Here is a 16,465-nt window from a genome sequence, read left to right as displayed (position 1 = left end):
TATTTTCCTCAATGGGGCCAATTATAATGGACACCTACATTTGCTTCCTGAGACCGTCTTCTTAGCCCTACTCCAAATGTTGATATGCTTGTGCTTAACTCATCTTACACCCATGGCAAAATTTCCACTATGACTGGATCCAAGCCTGATGATGACGGATCACATCCGCCAACACTCTTCTCATACACTTCTGGCTGGTTTTCGTCGGGTTTTTGTGTGAGGGGGTCTGATGGTATTCCCATGGGAATTTACATTTCTCCATGAACATTATTGTTCTTGGCCAATGAAATCGTTTAACCTTTAGCTCTGGTGTTTTTCCTCAGCTATGGAAAAAGGCTTGTAGTAGGCCGATTGTCAAGAAGGCCACACTGGATCCCACTGGAGACCAAAAATTTCCGCTCGATATCATGTCTGCCATTACCAGCTAAAATTATGGAAAAAGCAATCAATCTAGAACTCATGAACTATTTGGATGGTAATTAAATTCTTGATTCCACACAGCATGGCTTCAGGTCAAGACATTCCACCGAATCCGCCGTGATTATGGCGACGGAAGAAATGCGCAGATTGCTGGATAAAGGGGGCAGAGCCGTTCTCATCCTACTTGACCTATCAGCAGCATTTGACACCGTTAACCACGCGGTGTTGGTGCAGCGGCTGAGGGCAGTAGGCATTAGAGGGACGGCTCTAGCCCTCCTTTCCTCCTTCCTGGCATCCAGGGAACAATCGATCTACTGGGAGGGTCTTAAGTCTGCAAATCTGTGCCTCCCGTGTGGAGTCCCACAGAGGACAGCGCTGTCACCAACATTGTTCAACATTTATGTTACACCTCTGGCAAGATTAATTAAACAGCATGGTTTTAATCTTAAGGGGGATGGGAGCACACTGCTTCACCTCCCAGCACAGTTCGCCCCTTTGCATCCTGGTAAATGCAGTTCTATTTAAATTCTTACTTGAAATTCATTAATTAAATAAACAGCATGGTTTTAATCTTGTCTCATATGCGGACGACACCCAGATTGTGGTTTTAGTCTCACAGAGGGTGGACATCACTGAGACACGGTTCCGTAACGGTCTTAACTCAGTTATGGCCTGGATGAGCACAAATTTTCTCAAACTCAATACTGAAAAGACCGAGGTCATTGCGTTTGGGAAGGGCCCCTCAGTATGGAATCAACTATGGTGGCCTACGGAGGCTGGGGGCTGCCCAGTTCCGGTGACCAAGGCTAAGGATTTAGGCTTCATGTTTGACAGTGAATTAAATATGGGGAAGCAAGTCAAACAAGTAACCTCTGCCTGCTTTTTCACTCTGAAAATCCTGCGCAAAGTCTTACCCTTCATCCCATTCACCTTAAGGAAAACAATAATAGGAGCCCTTGTACTTTCCAGAATCGATTATGGAAATGCATTATACTTAGGTATAGACAAAGGCCAAACTGCTAAAATACAAGCACTGCAGAATGCGGCTGTCTGAGTGCTTTTCGAGCTCCCCAAACATTACCCTACGTCTTCAGGTATCATACAGCTTCATTGGCTTACCATCCCAGAAAGAGCAAAATTCAGATTTTCCACAGTCCGGTGGGTAGAAAATCATAATTTTATTAAAGACATGGAGGCTGATATTATGCATGTTTCTTTAATCACAAGCTCACATCAGCAACACCAAACAATGTAAAGAATTTAGAACTAAAGTTTAACATTTAAAACTTAAGAAAATCCTGTGAGAGGCGGCCATATTCCTTCTTGAAGCTGCGAACAAGTCCAAAAGTTCAAACCATGTCAAAGTGTAAAACAGTAATAAACTCCAAATAAACTAAGTAGTCTCCAATGTAGATCACTTCTTGTTGTCGCCACCTGAAAAAGTCAAAAACAATATTAAAGGGTGGGAAAATAAACAGGGAGGGATAATATCAGTCTCTGTGTCTTTAATAAAATAATGATTTTCTACCCGCCGGACTTTGGAAAATCAGAATTTTATGGCAAGGCACGGAGGTCAATATTATGCATGTTCAAAGCCTTGCCATAATATTCGATACCGAACAGTCCACAGGTTTAAAATAACATTTCTTAAACACAGATTCATTAGACCAATCAGCCGCAGATAAAATGGCAGATAAACCACCTCCCAGAAGAAGGCTTTAGAAGCCATCGCCCCTCTAACAGAATGAGCACCAAAGATAGATAGATCAATCCCAGCTCTAGACATGACGTCCTTGACCCAACGAGCTAAGGTAGGAGGGGGGACTGCCTTGTGAGGGTGTCTGAACGAAATAATTAGCTGAGTTTCAGAGGCATTCCTTAAAGACACAGTCCTCCTTTCATACTCACGTATGCATCTCACCACACCCAATTTTCTACAATCATCAAAATTAGGGTAGAAAATTGTCCTAGACATAGTTTTGGTTCTCCTGGAAATAGTGAAACAAACACCCTCAGGAACGAATCTACATCTTGTAATCTCCAAAGCTTTCACATCAGAAACTCTCCGGAAGGAAATCAAACACAACAACGTAACTAATTTGAAAGACAAATCCTTCAGATCTAAAAACTAATTTTCACTCCAAGACAAAAGCTCTTTCAAAACAATATCCACATCCCAAAAGGAAGAGTACTTTGGTCCAGGAGGAGCCTTAACCCTTACACTCCTCAGAAGCCTTCGATCCACGTCGTGCTGACTGACAGGGACGCTATCCACTAAATAATGACCTGAAGAAATACCTGATTTAGCGATATTAACAGTACTATAAGATTTACCCCCATGGAAAACACCAGAAAGATAGTTAGCTACCTCAACTAGAGGAGTTAATACGGGATCCAGGCTCCTTGAAGTACACCAACAAATCCACTTTCTCCGAGCCAGCCTGTAGGCCTTTGAGGTCACTGGTGCCCAAGAGTCCTTGATGAGTTTAGAAGCCTGTGAAGATAAGCCTGACATTTGCCAAGTTCTCCCGAACTCAACCAATCCATTAGAATTAAATGACCTTGAAGAACCATATCATGAAAATCTCCTGAGGCATTGGTTAGCAAGTCCGGGAGATCCGGCAGAAGTACTGGGTCGGCAATCAACATCTTCATATCATCCGGATACCAGACTTGAGATGTCCAGAATGGGGTAATTAGAACTATTTCTGCCTTGTCTCTCTTGACCTTCAACAGGACCCTCTGAATTAGAGAGAAGGGGGGAAACGCATAACAACGACATCCGTCCCAAGGTTGCATTAGTGCATCCACTGCCTCTGCAGTTGGGTCTGGTTTCCAACTGAAAAACCTGGGAACCTGTGCATTTACATGGTTGGCAAAGAGATCCAACATGAAAGGAGCCCATTTCTTGTTCAAAGAGAGAAAGATTTGTTTGTTCAGCCTCCAATCGCTGAAATCTTTCAGCTGACGACAGTTCCAATCCCGACAGAGTTGCTCACCCTGGTAAGTACTGAGCCAGAAGCATAATATTCCTGCTCAGACAGAAATGCCAAAATTCTTTCGCGAGGTCCGCTAGGGCCTTTGAATGGGGACACCCTAGTTTGTTCACATATCTGACTACTGAGATGTTGTCCATCTTCAGAAGCACACAACATTTGACTTGGTCCTTTGTCAAGCTCTTTACTGCAAATGAACCTGCCAACAACTCTAGGTAGTTGATATGCATTTCCCTCTCTTGAGTTGTCCATGTCTCTCCAGTGCTTAAGGAGCCACACCTCGCACCCCAACCCTGAAGGCTGGCGTCTGATTCTATAATCATATCTGGGGACAGGACGAATATCGCTCGCCCGTTCCAGGTCTTGAGATTTTCCAACCACCAAGCTAGCTCTTCCCGAGCCTCTGAGTCTAATTGCACCCTGTGGGAATAGCTCACCCCTTTGTTCAGATACAGGGTTCTTAACCTCTGCATTGCGCGGTAATGGAGAGGAGCTGGGAAGACCACTTGAATAGAAGCCGTAGGGGAGGTCTATAATTCTTGCTACTTGTCTCAACACGACCCAGTCTCTCATTAGTTATTTGCGCACTTCCCTGCGAATCTTCCTGACCTTCTCCATCTGTAACTTCAAGACAGGATCCAAGGTTGAGATCTGAAAACCCAGAAAAACGGTCTCTTGACTGGGAACCAGACTAGATTTCTTCCTGTTCACTATGAAGCCCAAGTCTTCTATAACCCTGACTGCTAATGTGGTATGTTCTAGAGCCTGAGTCTCGGATTCTGATATTATGAGAATATCGTCCAGATAAATGATCAGTCTTATCACCCTTGAGTATAACCAGGCCGCAATTGGACGCATTACTTTGGTAAAGCACCAAGGGACAGATGTTAGGCCACTTGGTACGTTTCCATAAGAACTTCAAAAGATTTCTCTGATGCAGGCAAACAGGGATAGTCAAGTAAGCATCTTTCAGGTCCAGGCGAGTTAGCCAGTCTCCTTCCCTCAAAATGTCTCTCAACATGTGAATACCTTCCATTTTGAAATGGTTGTATTCCACCCATTCGTTCACATCTTTCAGATTTATCACAGACCTCATTGTCTTGTCCTTTTTTCCACTAATAAAAGGTTGCTTACGAAACCAGCGTAAGAATTGTCTGCCTTTTCTATGGCACCTTTCTTTTCAAACTCTTCCACCTCTTGTGACACCAAGATCTCTTGATCCTTTGCAAATCGAATTAGAAGAGGTCTTCTTACCTGTATTGGGTTGCAACTAAATCTATTACATAACCAGAAAACGTCTGCAAAACCCAAGGGTCTGACGTGATTTCCTTCCACCTGTCTAGAAACAAAGCAAGTCTACCGCCCACCTTTGGAAGGGTAAATGAAGGGTCTTTTAGCAAACATACCTTGGAATCTGCCTCTTCTTTTGCCTCTATACCGTCCTCTTCCACCTCTCTGAGGGAAGAAGCCTGGGGAATAGGATCCCGATTAGAATCCTGATTTGAATTCACCTCTGGAGAACAAGCCTCTGAAGATGACAATGCAACGGCCAGGGAATCGTCTGTATCCTCCCGGCCGAACCAAAACCCTTCTGATGTCTTTTTTGGACCTTTTGGATTGAATTAAAGGCCCCTGCGTATTTGGCCATCTCTTTAACAAATTATTCCCCGAAAAGCATACCAGCAGCTTTTTGGCCTGTTTCTTTAGAGGCTAGCTCGGCTAGTTTCGGCTCTATTTTCATTAGAAAACTTTTTCTCCTCTCAACACACAAGGAGGCATTGGCATGGCTTAATAGGCAAATGGCCCTCTGGATCCACTGTCGTAGGTCCCCAGAATTAATGATGCGATTCTATAGATATGCCTCTTCGCAAAGATCAAAAATCTTAGTTAAGGGACCAAATACATCCAAGAGGCGGTCTTGGCACCCCTTGAACCCTTTATCGAGCCCCCTTCTAGGATCTCTGCCCATCTTATTAAGGAAGGTCAGCATTTTCGAGTCGAGTTCGGAAATAAACCCAACTTTGTTGGCCTAGGAGGGCCTGGGACACTCAGATGTCATTTGGGTCCTGACCTCCTTGGGCATTTCCCTCCTTATCCAAAATTCAACATATTGAGTAACATGTTTTATGGGCTTCCATTGAGGGGAAAGAGGGTGTTGGATGGAGTTTGGGTCGAACATCTGTTCCCCTAACTATCATCCGCCTCTCTATTAAACCTTTTGCCCTTAACCTACTCTTCCTTCTCCGAGGATTCAAAGTCATCAGAACATGAAAAGTCTGTGTTCGTCCAGGACCTCTGGGTTTTCAGTTCCGGACAGTGCTCTTGTTGCCTCGGGATGTGGAAGCCCCCACGGACTTACCTGCTCGTGTTCCATTGCTTATCCTACCCTGCCCTACCACAGCTTTCTTGTACCCGTTTCACCGGGTCGGAATTATCACCGGTAATTCGATCCTAATACCACGCCACTACAGCCCTGAAGAGTCACAGGATTGGTCCTGATGACGAAACACGTGTCGGCTGGCGTTGTTGTTTCATTCTGAAGAATACCATCTACATAAACAACTTATTTTGTGTATCACCGGTGTCATCTTTTTCATGAGTTATTTTCATCGTATCAATACTGTTAATTCTTAAACGTGTATTCCAAAGTGTTTGACACCTTACACAACATATTTTGATAAAGCCAAACCAAAGTTAGCATTAACCGCGAGGATTATAATGCACTTAAGAGTATACAGTATGGCTATATCATAGAACAGCTATAAAGAGATGGTTCTGAAAGCTGCAGAGGGGCTCAGCTCATGCTAGGGCACCCTCTCACACAAAACCAAGCACTCTGCCTCCTGGATTGTCAAGTCCTGCCATAGGAGTGACTTATAGGTTACTATCAATCAATCAATCAATCACAACATTTATATAGCGCGCTACTCACCCGGAGGGTCTCAAGGCGCTAAGGGGGGGGAGGGGGTCCGCAACTGCTCGAACAGCCAGGTCTTGAGCTGCTTCCTGAAGGCGAGGTGGTCCTGGGTCAGGCGGAGGTGGGTCGGGAGGGAGTTCCAGGTCTTGGCGGCCAGGTAGGAGAAGGATCTTCCTCCTGTGGTGGCTCTTCGGATGCGGGGGACGGCAGCGAGGGCGTGGCCGGTCGATCGAAGTTGGCGTGTGGGAGCGTAGAAGTTGAGGCGGCTGTTGAGGTATCTTGGGTCTTGGTTGTGGAGGGCCTTGTGTGCGTGGGTGAGGAGACGGAAGGTGATTCTCTTGTTGACCGGGAGCCAGTCCAGATCTCTCAGGTGTCCGGAGATGTGGCTGCGCTGGGGGATGTCCAGGATGAGTTGTGCTGAGGCGTTCTGGATCCGCTGGAGTCTCTTCTGGAGTTTGGCGGTGGTTCCGGCGTAGAGGGCGTTGCCGTAGTCCAGACGGCTGGTGACGAGGGCCTGTGTGACCGTCTTCCTGGTCTCGTTGGGGATCCACCGGAAGATCTTACGTAGCATTCGCAGGATGTTGAAGCATGACGAGGAAACGACGTTGACTTGTCTGGTCATGGAGAGGGAGGAGTCCAGGATGAAGCCCGGTTGCATGTGTGGTCTGTCGGTTTGGGTGGGCTGCCCAGGCCGGGGGGCCACCAGGAGTCGTTCCAGGCGGAGGGTGAAGATCCCAGGATGAGGACTTCCGTCTTGTCCGAGTTCAGTTTCAGGCGGCTGCTCATCATCCACTTGGCTACGTCTGTCATCCCTTCGTGTAGGTTGGCTCTGGCGGTGGCGGGGTCGTTGGTGAGGGAGAGGATCAGCTGGGTGTCGTAGGCATAGGAGATGATGTTGAGGTTGTGTTGGCGTGCGATGGCCGCGAGGGGGCTCATGTAGACGTTGAAGAGGGTTGGGCTGAGCGAGGAGCCTTGAGGAACGCCGCAGATGACTTCGGTGGCTTCTGATTTGAACGGGGGAGGCGGACTCTCTGTGTCCTTCCGGCGAGGAATGAGGTGATCCATTCTAGTGCCTTCTCCTGGATTCCGACGTTGCTGAGGCGCTGCACTAGGGTGCGGTGGCAGATAGTGTCTATATATAAGATAGATATAGATATACTATATCTAAGTAAGGGGTGATTACACCACCTTACCCAGGCTGTAAGTACAGACCTGTGGTGTCAGTTTGGAAGGCTAACCAGGGGTGGCACATTACATGCTGCAGCCCCTGGTAGGCCTAGGGTGCACCTATGCCCTGGGTACCTAAGGTACCATATACAGGGGCTCACAAGGGTGTCCCAGTAACCAATCTGGTATGTACCTAAAGTACATGGTATCAATTTAGAGATAGTACAGCTAGGCTGTGGGCTGGATTAGCAGGGCCACAGCCATACTAAAGTCGAAAAAACTGTGAAACACAGCAAAAAGTGGGGGTAACCATAGGAAGCAAACCTACTCTCCTACAGATGGTATACTTTGGAACTACTTGTTCGCTGGTTCTCTGGTTACTTTTATTAGCTTTCACAATATCACCTGGTCTTATCCATCCAGGGCTCTGTATTAAGGGGTGTACGTACCTCAGGCCAAATCACATCCTTCGCCTGAGCTCTACACACACATAAATGCTACACATACAACAAAGAATGCCTATTTTTCTTTTATTATAGACACATGGAGAGTTATTATGTTTCATATCACACAGTGAGTCAACAACAGCTCGTCATCATGCAAAGAAGTAGCTGTTGCTCGTAGTGTATAGTGAGGTAGAGGGAGATGTTCAGATAGTGTCACCAAAAAAGCCCATGACCATCTGCGGCATGCAGGTCACTACATGTGACCCTAATATAAATTTGTGTAATAACTACACCCCGCACATTAGTTTAGTCACATATACATATTTTTATAGATGACTGTCTTGGCAGACTTGTGTCACACAGACAAAGCTTACAAGTTTCCCAAGTCCATGTGCAAGTAGTTTATGGAATCTAGGATTTTTGGGTTTCATTCTGAGACTTGTTTGTATTCTATGGTGTGATAAACAGGTCTACAAGTCCTAAAATGTGAACCTGGACGGGATGAGTTACTCACCTACTGTCCTGGGAAATTTAAGAACTCTGTATTATAACTCAACATTTGCGAAAAAGTAACAGGGAGATTTAGGACAAAAACTGCGAAAACGAAAGTACCATCTGGATCGAATCAGGCTTGTTTGAAAACCTTTAGCTCAACCGTGGGTAGCTGTCAGGCTTGAATAAAAGAACAGATGTAACGCTTTTAGAAGTACCAAAAAAAAAAATATAAATGTCACACAACATGAAAGAAATCCAACACCAATATATAAAAATATATCTTATTATCATATATTGTTAGACATCAAAATGAACAAAAGTCACTGGAAGACTTAAATCACTGCTTTTCACCCAAAAAGCCAACAAGCAATGGTAACTAAAGCAGTTAGAAAAATCTTTGGAAACGTTGTAAAACTTTTAAAGAGTTGTGTTTGGCTACTCCAGCTTGTTTTGGGTAATAATCTTCTGCACGGAGTAGGTCAAAGTGGCTGGAAAGAATTTCTGTGACAATTACAATTCCAGGCTCTCTGGGCGGACTGCGGAATGGAGTGGTTCTGATGCAAGGGATACAGGATGCTAAAGATGCTGTATGATGCTGTGTGGTTGACCTGGAGCTTCCTGGGGCTACTCCTCAGTCCACGGTACAAATTGGGCAACTTTGGCCACAGAGGTTCATGTTCCTCTAAGTCCTCTTAAATCCAGCAAAAGTTCTGTTGCCACTGGACTACTGGTCTCCGATCACAGTGAAACCATCAGTTCCATTTGATGAAGGCTGTGACTATCTTGGGCCACCAAACTGCTCTCCAATGATTCTCTTGGGTCCAGCAGACTCGGGTGCAACTTGTGAACACCAGGACTAAGTCATCCAGGCTGCAAGTCGGCGGATAGAGGTGAACAAGCGATTGTGGCTATCGACTGACCAGAACAGGCTTCTTCAGCTTTTGTGTCTGTGGTGCTGTAACAGGAAATCAACGAACCTACTCTTGGTTTGGGAGCGACATTTCCACAAACCAGGCACACGCGGCACAGTCCTCTATGTGCTAGCCCAAGTATCAGCAGGTGCAGTGCGGTGGTTGGTGCAGCCTCTCTTGCCAGGTCCAGGGTACAGCAGGGCAGCCCTTCTTCAGTCCTGTCTCCATTAGATGAAATATGGGTGCCAGGGATGCCATATTTATGAAAGTGTCCTCAGGGGATACAGTGGTTACTAGAAAATAGGTTACCTGGTCGTTTGTTGCCTGATGACGACTTCCTGAAATGTGAGCCATCTAGCTGTCCCATAGTGCACTATTCTGCCCACTCTCAAGATGGCTGAACCCTTCTCTCGGTGTGTGTGTGGAGATTGGTATTTGGCTACCTGGGGCCTACACGCCTACAGAAAAGAATGCTTTTGGTAACTAGGCTCTCCTCTGTTTCCCCGGTGCAAACTCATCTACCTGAACAGACAGGTAGATGCATGCCTTCCTGTGGGCGGGCCAGCCTACTTATATTATATATATAGATAAATGTAGGCAGTCAGTTGATGATGGGGGACCTAGGAATGGCCGACACTCGTATATACTACTGGGCCTCCTAGCTGTTGGTGGTAAATGAGTTGTTGACGGGCGGGTGGGATGACCCAGGTTACTGGGTCGAGCTCTCTTGCCTGTGCCTGGAGAATATTTTGCGGCTTCTCTATGGAGACCGGCTCTCCTGTCGCCTCCCGACAGTAACAATGGTGATCTTCTAGATCTGGTACTCTGTCCTAAGATTCCTTGGTTAGGAAGGAAAACTGACTCAATACACTCCACTGTGAAACAGAATGTGGTTCCACCATTCTGCTCAATTAAAAGGGTTTGCAACATGGGACAGTATTGGCATCATGATCCTTCGAGGCGTCTGGCATAGCGGACACCTGTATTTCTTTCAAGATCTCTAGTCACTGTGTGGTGGTACTGACCTGCCGGAGTACACCCCCCTTGAAGCCCATCTCCTGACGGGGTCTCTGGGAAAGGCAAGCAATATCCAAGATATACCGCTTACCAGTGGTGAACACTCCAGCGGTGCTAGCTCTAGCAATAGGGACCCATTCATTTTTTTTACCCTAGACCATGTTCCATTACATCCGAGGGGAGGTGATAGGGTTACCAGTTGTAGAAGGCTGGAATCCAGATATATAATGGATCTCCATACAAAAATGCCTGATGGCTTGAACAGTAATGAGGAACTTACGGTGCATCTAGGTGATTAGATATTGAATAAAGGAAGAAATTCAGTAAGTCGTTGGAGGATTTGAAAAATCTTGAGTAGAAATTTTGAGAAAGAATGGTAATCATGTTTTGGATATATAAGGATCTGTGTTTGTAAATTGTCTGTACATAATATTTGGGGAATTTTTTCGAACCTCTTCGAATTTTTTCGTTGTTTTGAGCTGCGAAGGGGAAAGGCTGTATATAATTTTTTTTTAATTCATTGCAGTTTCACACTAAGGTTTGGATGCCCATGAGAGGCTAGATCTGCAATAGAATCTCCAACTGAAATACACGGAGTGAATGTGAACTAGATATGGTCTATTTAGATGGAGTAGTAATGATGTGATATATATAGCACAATCATGGAAAGAAAATTCCTGTGTGTAAACACATTGAAATCGGATGTGTACTTTAAGCCCATCTGTGGGCATTATTTACGAAACAATACCATGAATTAATGTGTAAATATCATGAAACTATATGAAACAGTTACATTGTATGTACTATCGCATTTGTGTGAGGAATATTGTGCATAGTGATTAAATGTTTTAAATGCAATGATATTATGCACACTCCAAGATGGCGATATATTTCTTGAGGAGTTTGTCCCTTCTCGCTGTTTATCTAATTGGAGACTCAAGAATTTAAAACATAAATGGTAGACCGTTTCCGGAGCGCCTGATTACCATCGAAAAAAGCGGCAGCCGAAACGCATCTGGGTGCTTTGAGTCCGTGAAATAAACTTTTGGACTCGCCCCCGTGAGTGCTCTTCTTTGCATTTGGAGAAATACAAGGTTGGGAGCGTCCATATTAGTGGGTACACCGCCCGTGATAGAGCACCCGCCTGCGAGTGCACGAAGGAGGTAGAACACTGTGGAGCTAAGATATATATATATATATATATATTCACTGAAAATCCTTAGGTTTTATAGCCGTTTTAGTTAGGAATTAGCATGTAAAAAACCTTACAAATTCACAGAAAAAAAACACAGGTTTCAGGGACGTTATAGTTAGTTGGACATTTGACTCATAGAAAACTAGAGAAATTCGCCAGTTAGAGTTAGTTGGGCTAACTATAACTCGTGCGCCCGCATGCACTGCTTATGACGTCACATATTACATCACTCATGACATTGTCAGTGACATCACTCATGACATCACTGCTGACATCTCAAATGACATCACTGATGACATCACTGATGGCATCTCAAATGACATCACTGATAACATCATCCAGTAAATGTGTATTTCGGTAAAGTTTAAATATTTTGCATATATATCTATACCAAGGTGTATTGAAGAATGAGTGGATTTACAAGTGCCTGAAGGGATTATTTAGTAGGTGCATGACTGACTGTGTAAGTGAGTGATTGAACGTGTCTTACTGAATGCATGTGTTAGTGACTAAACTGTATGAAAGTCTGTATTAGTCTCTCAGTTGGTGTGTAAGCAGCTGCAGGGGTTGGTGAGTAGCTACATAGGTCTGTAAATCGGTTATTGATTTCTTGTCTGAGTATCTGTACGAGTGTCTGAGTGTCTCTGTGGGTGGGTGCGGGGTGGGTCACTCTGTGCATAGATGTCTGAGTGGTTGATTCATACATTGTATTGATTGAAAAGTGCATCTGTAAAGGGCTGTATGGATGACTTAGTGTGTATATGGATGTGTTGGAGAGAAAAGGAATGTCTCAGTGGTATATGTGTAAGTAACTACATATGTTTTAAGGCAGTATATGTCAGTGTTGGAGTATATAAATGAGTATACATGAGAGTAAGCTATTTGAAGAGTGGGTTTATAAATCACTGTCTGCTTGTATCAGTGATTGTATAAGACAATAAGTATGTCTTAGTATCTGCATAAATAAGTGATGTGGTGTGTGTATAAATAACTCAGTTGGTGTATATAACTGTATACATGAGTAAATGAGTATGTAATTCATTCTTTGACATACTCTATGGATGAGTGGTAGAGTGTGACTGTATGTATAGATGTATCAGTGCATAATATAGTACTGTTCTGCTGAGTAACTGTATGTGTAAGACACTGAATGTGTGTAGAGACCTAGGAAATAGAAGGTGCTATGTAGATTCTGGCATTCTTCTGTGTATGGTTTAAAAAATGGTAGTCTGTATTTTAGAGTGCATGTATCATAGTTTATATTAGGACATCAGTGATGTCATCAGTGATGTCATTTGAGTTGTCAAAAAGGGTTGCACCAACACTGTATGTGTGAGTGTCTACTGGGGCACAGAAGTGTGCTATAATTCTGCAGGAAAAGGGAAGCGCGTAAGCCTATACATTAAACCCCACCCCTACCCTACATCACACGCCGATTAACCTTGGCGAGGGAACTCTTGGCGGTTACCCGTTTTTACCATCCGGATTCAAGATTTCACGGATCCAGGCTTTAAAGGATACAACATTCCTAAGTGGTAAGCGTAAGATGGAGCAGTTTGAAATACGATTCAAGCACATCGCGTAATTCCACCGAACTGTTATTATGTAAAGACCGATGCATGTCTTAATTTAGTCTGATAGCCCGCATAGACTCACCACTTGTAAATCCATGCTAGCACTTGATTCAAAAGCCGATAATCAGTGACGCTTCTAGATAGGTTCAGCATATCTGATGGGGGCATAACGCGATATTACCCGCTGTTTTGTGTTAAATTGTTAAACAATCTTGCATTCTAATATACATTGGAGACAGGTTTATGAATTCATGATGTTCATAGCACACTAGAGTATACAATTGTTGAACAATTATTTGAACAGATGGTATACATAGATTGCATTAACTTCTGACATTTCGTTTAAGTGTTTTTGCATATTATTTACATAAGAGGTAGAATTTTAGGAAGTATTATTTTCTTTTCGCATATTTCCCTGATGAAGGCACTATTGCCGAAATGCTTTGGAATTATGAAATCATGGAATGATACATAGGAAAGTTGTTTTGACTATAAGAACATATGTTTATATATGAAATTGAAAAGCAAAATCAAGTATGATGAATGAAGTATGAATAAAATACTTTGAAGATACACACTATAGTGTTCAACACTTTATTTGGAAGAACATTTCCCGCAGAATTATAGCACACTTCTCTGCCCCAGGAGACACCCACACATACCGTGTTGGTGCAACCCTTTTTGATTCTAGAAACTACTCCAGTGCAGGGAGAAATCCTGAGGAGCACAAACTAATTGGAATAAATTCCCTAAATATCACTCGTAGTGCGCAGTCACAGCATAAAGTCATTTGAGTTATCATCAGTGATGCCATTTGAGATGACATCAGTGATGTCACTGACCATGTCATGAATGCTGTAATATGTGACGTCATCAGCAGTGCATTGCGGGTGCGCGAATTATAGTTAGCTCAACTAACTATAACTGGCGAATTTCTCTGGTTTTAAACGAGTCAAATGTCCAACTAACTATAACGTCCCTGAAACCTATGGTTTTTTAAGTGAATTTCTAAGGTTTTTTAACTTCTAATTCCTAACTATAACATCTGTAAAACCTATCTTTTTTTCAGTGAATTTCAAAGGTTTTTTAAATGTTAATTTAATATTTTAATATTTACAAAACATATAATTTTTCTAATTGTTTTTTAATATTTTCCAACTCTATTATCCTTTTTTTAACTTTAAAAATTATGTAATGTTTTATATATTCCCCCAAAAATATGTATATTATAATTTATTTATTTTTGGGAGAAAACTACAGTCCCGTACCGGTAGTCTACCAAGCTCGATAAGCACGCGAAATATAGTACGGCCCAGAGACAGTATCATGCATAGATAATGAATACACGTACACAGATAGATAGTGCAAGTGGGTACGGGCACGTGCGCTCGACTTCTTTTTATTACCAGGGTCACATATCCAGTGATGTCTGTGCTGGATGCGTGTGGGGTGAGTGTAAACCATCCCTCAGGGAATAGTTGCTGCTAGCATCAACTACAACAGTAATCATTGCATCACACACAGAGATTCAATCTTAAAAGAATCAATAATTTGTGCTGCAGTAAGGGAGTAAGTTAGGGACATTACATGTGAAATAATATAGAAATAATTCTATTGTAAAAGAACCACAAACTTGTGGTATACTGACACAAAATTAATAGATCTAAAATAATACACAAAAAGATTATTTCATAAACAATCCATCAGTTCTAGTGCACTCACATAGCCACATCAAAAGCAATCATCATGTGCACAGCCAGCAATAATGAGTGCTGTCTACAGGCCGTACTAGAAGCAATATCTGTTGCCATCAACACTGCATCATCGCAAATAGCAACTCTATCAGAATTGTGAACACTGCTGTCTGCAGTGTTGGCCTCAGAGAGAGGTCAGCAACGACCCACACCTACATAAGGTGACTTGAGCTTCCCAGTGTGTTGTAAGCGAAGCAACAAAAAAGTGTGTGCTGAGCCTGCAATGATACATATGCATGGTGCAGACAGTACCGCTAGAGCAATGTCTTTTCCTACAGGACTACCTCATCTACAATAGCAACTCGATCTCAATTGTAAACACTGCTGTCTGCAGTGTTGGCCAGATTGAGCGATCAACAAGGGCCTACAGCCATGTGGCATTGACTTGAGCTCTACAGTTTGCAATACGCAAAGCAAAAAAAGTATGCAGAGCCTGCAATGATGCGTTTGAGTGATGCACACTGTAGTTCCGTAGTTTCTGGGTGAGGTTCGGTGGTTCCGAACCCGTTCAATAAAGATCGTCGGAAATAGACGATTTTGGTGTCAGCAGACCCCAAATCACGAGTGTAGTGTGTACGAGTGTTTTCGCATTAATCGATCAATGAGAACATTACGTATTTAGGGATTTCGTTTGAACCTTCGGGTTCCATTTTGTGTGCGGCAGCCATTTTGTGTGGTTGCCCTCACATAGGCCGATGACTGCGGCCGAACGGGTCCTTGAGACACGTACACCTTAGCTGACTTCTGAATGACCAGGCCGAACTGACTCCTTGCCCGAGGCTGACCTCGCTGAGCCAGTTCCTTGTTAAGCAGCTGGTCAGATAAAGATCAAAGAGCAGGACATGCCAGCGTTTATAGTACACTCCACCCACCTTTCTATCTTGCTTCCAATCTGCTTCTGCTCCTTCCTTTACGACATAATCACTGATTTGGGTTGAGGGTTTTATGATGGGTTTGTCCGGCCTGATCGAACAGGAATATTGGAATGTGCTTGGTCATTTCTGGTGAGCTGGACAACGGAAAGTGGGATTGTCGTCATGCGATATGTTTGAAATGTCACCCCGCGATTGGTCAGTTTGTATGTATCCGATGCTAATTTGGAATGTTGCCTGAGGCTCGATTTTTGGCATAAAAGACCATGCTCCACTCATTGAATTTGTGCAGTCTCTAGCGAACCACCCGTGTTGTGCTTCGTAGACCTCTGTTCCTGGTTGTAGCCAATAAACTTTGGTCTTTGACGTCATCGAGAAGTATCCCGTGTCTCTGTTTGCCAAGGCAGGGGAACTCTAAGGCATCGGGCGTTTTCCCTGACGCCGCTGGGTTCTAAAACCCGGTCCTTCAACACAGAGTGCACTGGAGCAATGTCTTTTCCAACAGTACAGCATCATCAACAATACCGGCTCAATGTAAAATGTGAACACTGAAGTCTGCAGTATAGGCCAGAAAGAGCTTTCAATAAGGGCCCACAGCGACAGGGCATTGACTTGAGCTCTACAGTTTGCAATACGCAAAGCAAAAAAAAACGTGTGCAGGGCCTGCAATGATACATATAAGTGGTGCAGACAGTACGCAC

The sequence above is a fragment of the Lissotriton vulgaris genome, chromosome 10, assembly GCF_964263255.1.
Source record: "Lissotriton vulgaris chromosome 10, aLisVul1.2, whole genome shotgun sequence".
Classification (NCBI taxonomy): domain Eukaryota; kingdom Metazoa; phylum Chordata; class Amphibia; order Caudata; family Salamandridae; genus Lissotriton; species Lissotriton vulgaris.
The sequence above is the reverse complement of the archived record's forward strand: the minus strand, read 5'-3'. Positions refer to the sequence as shown.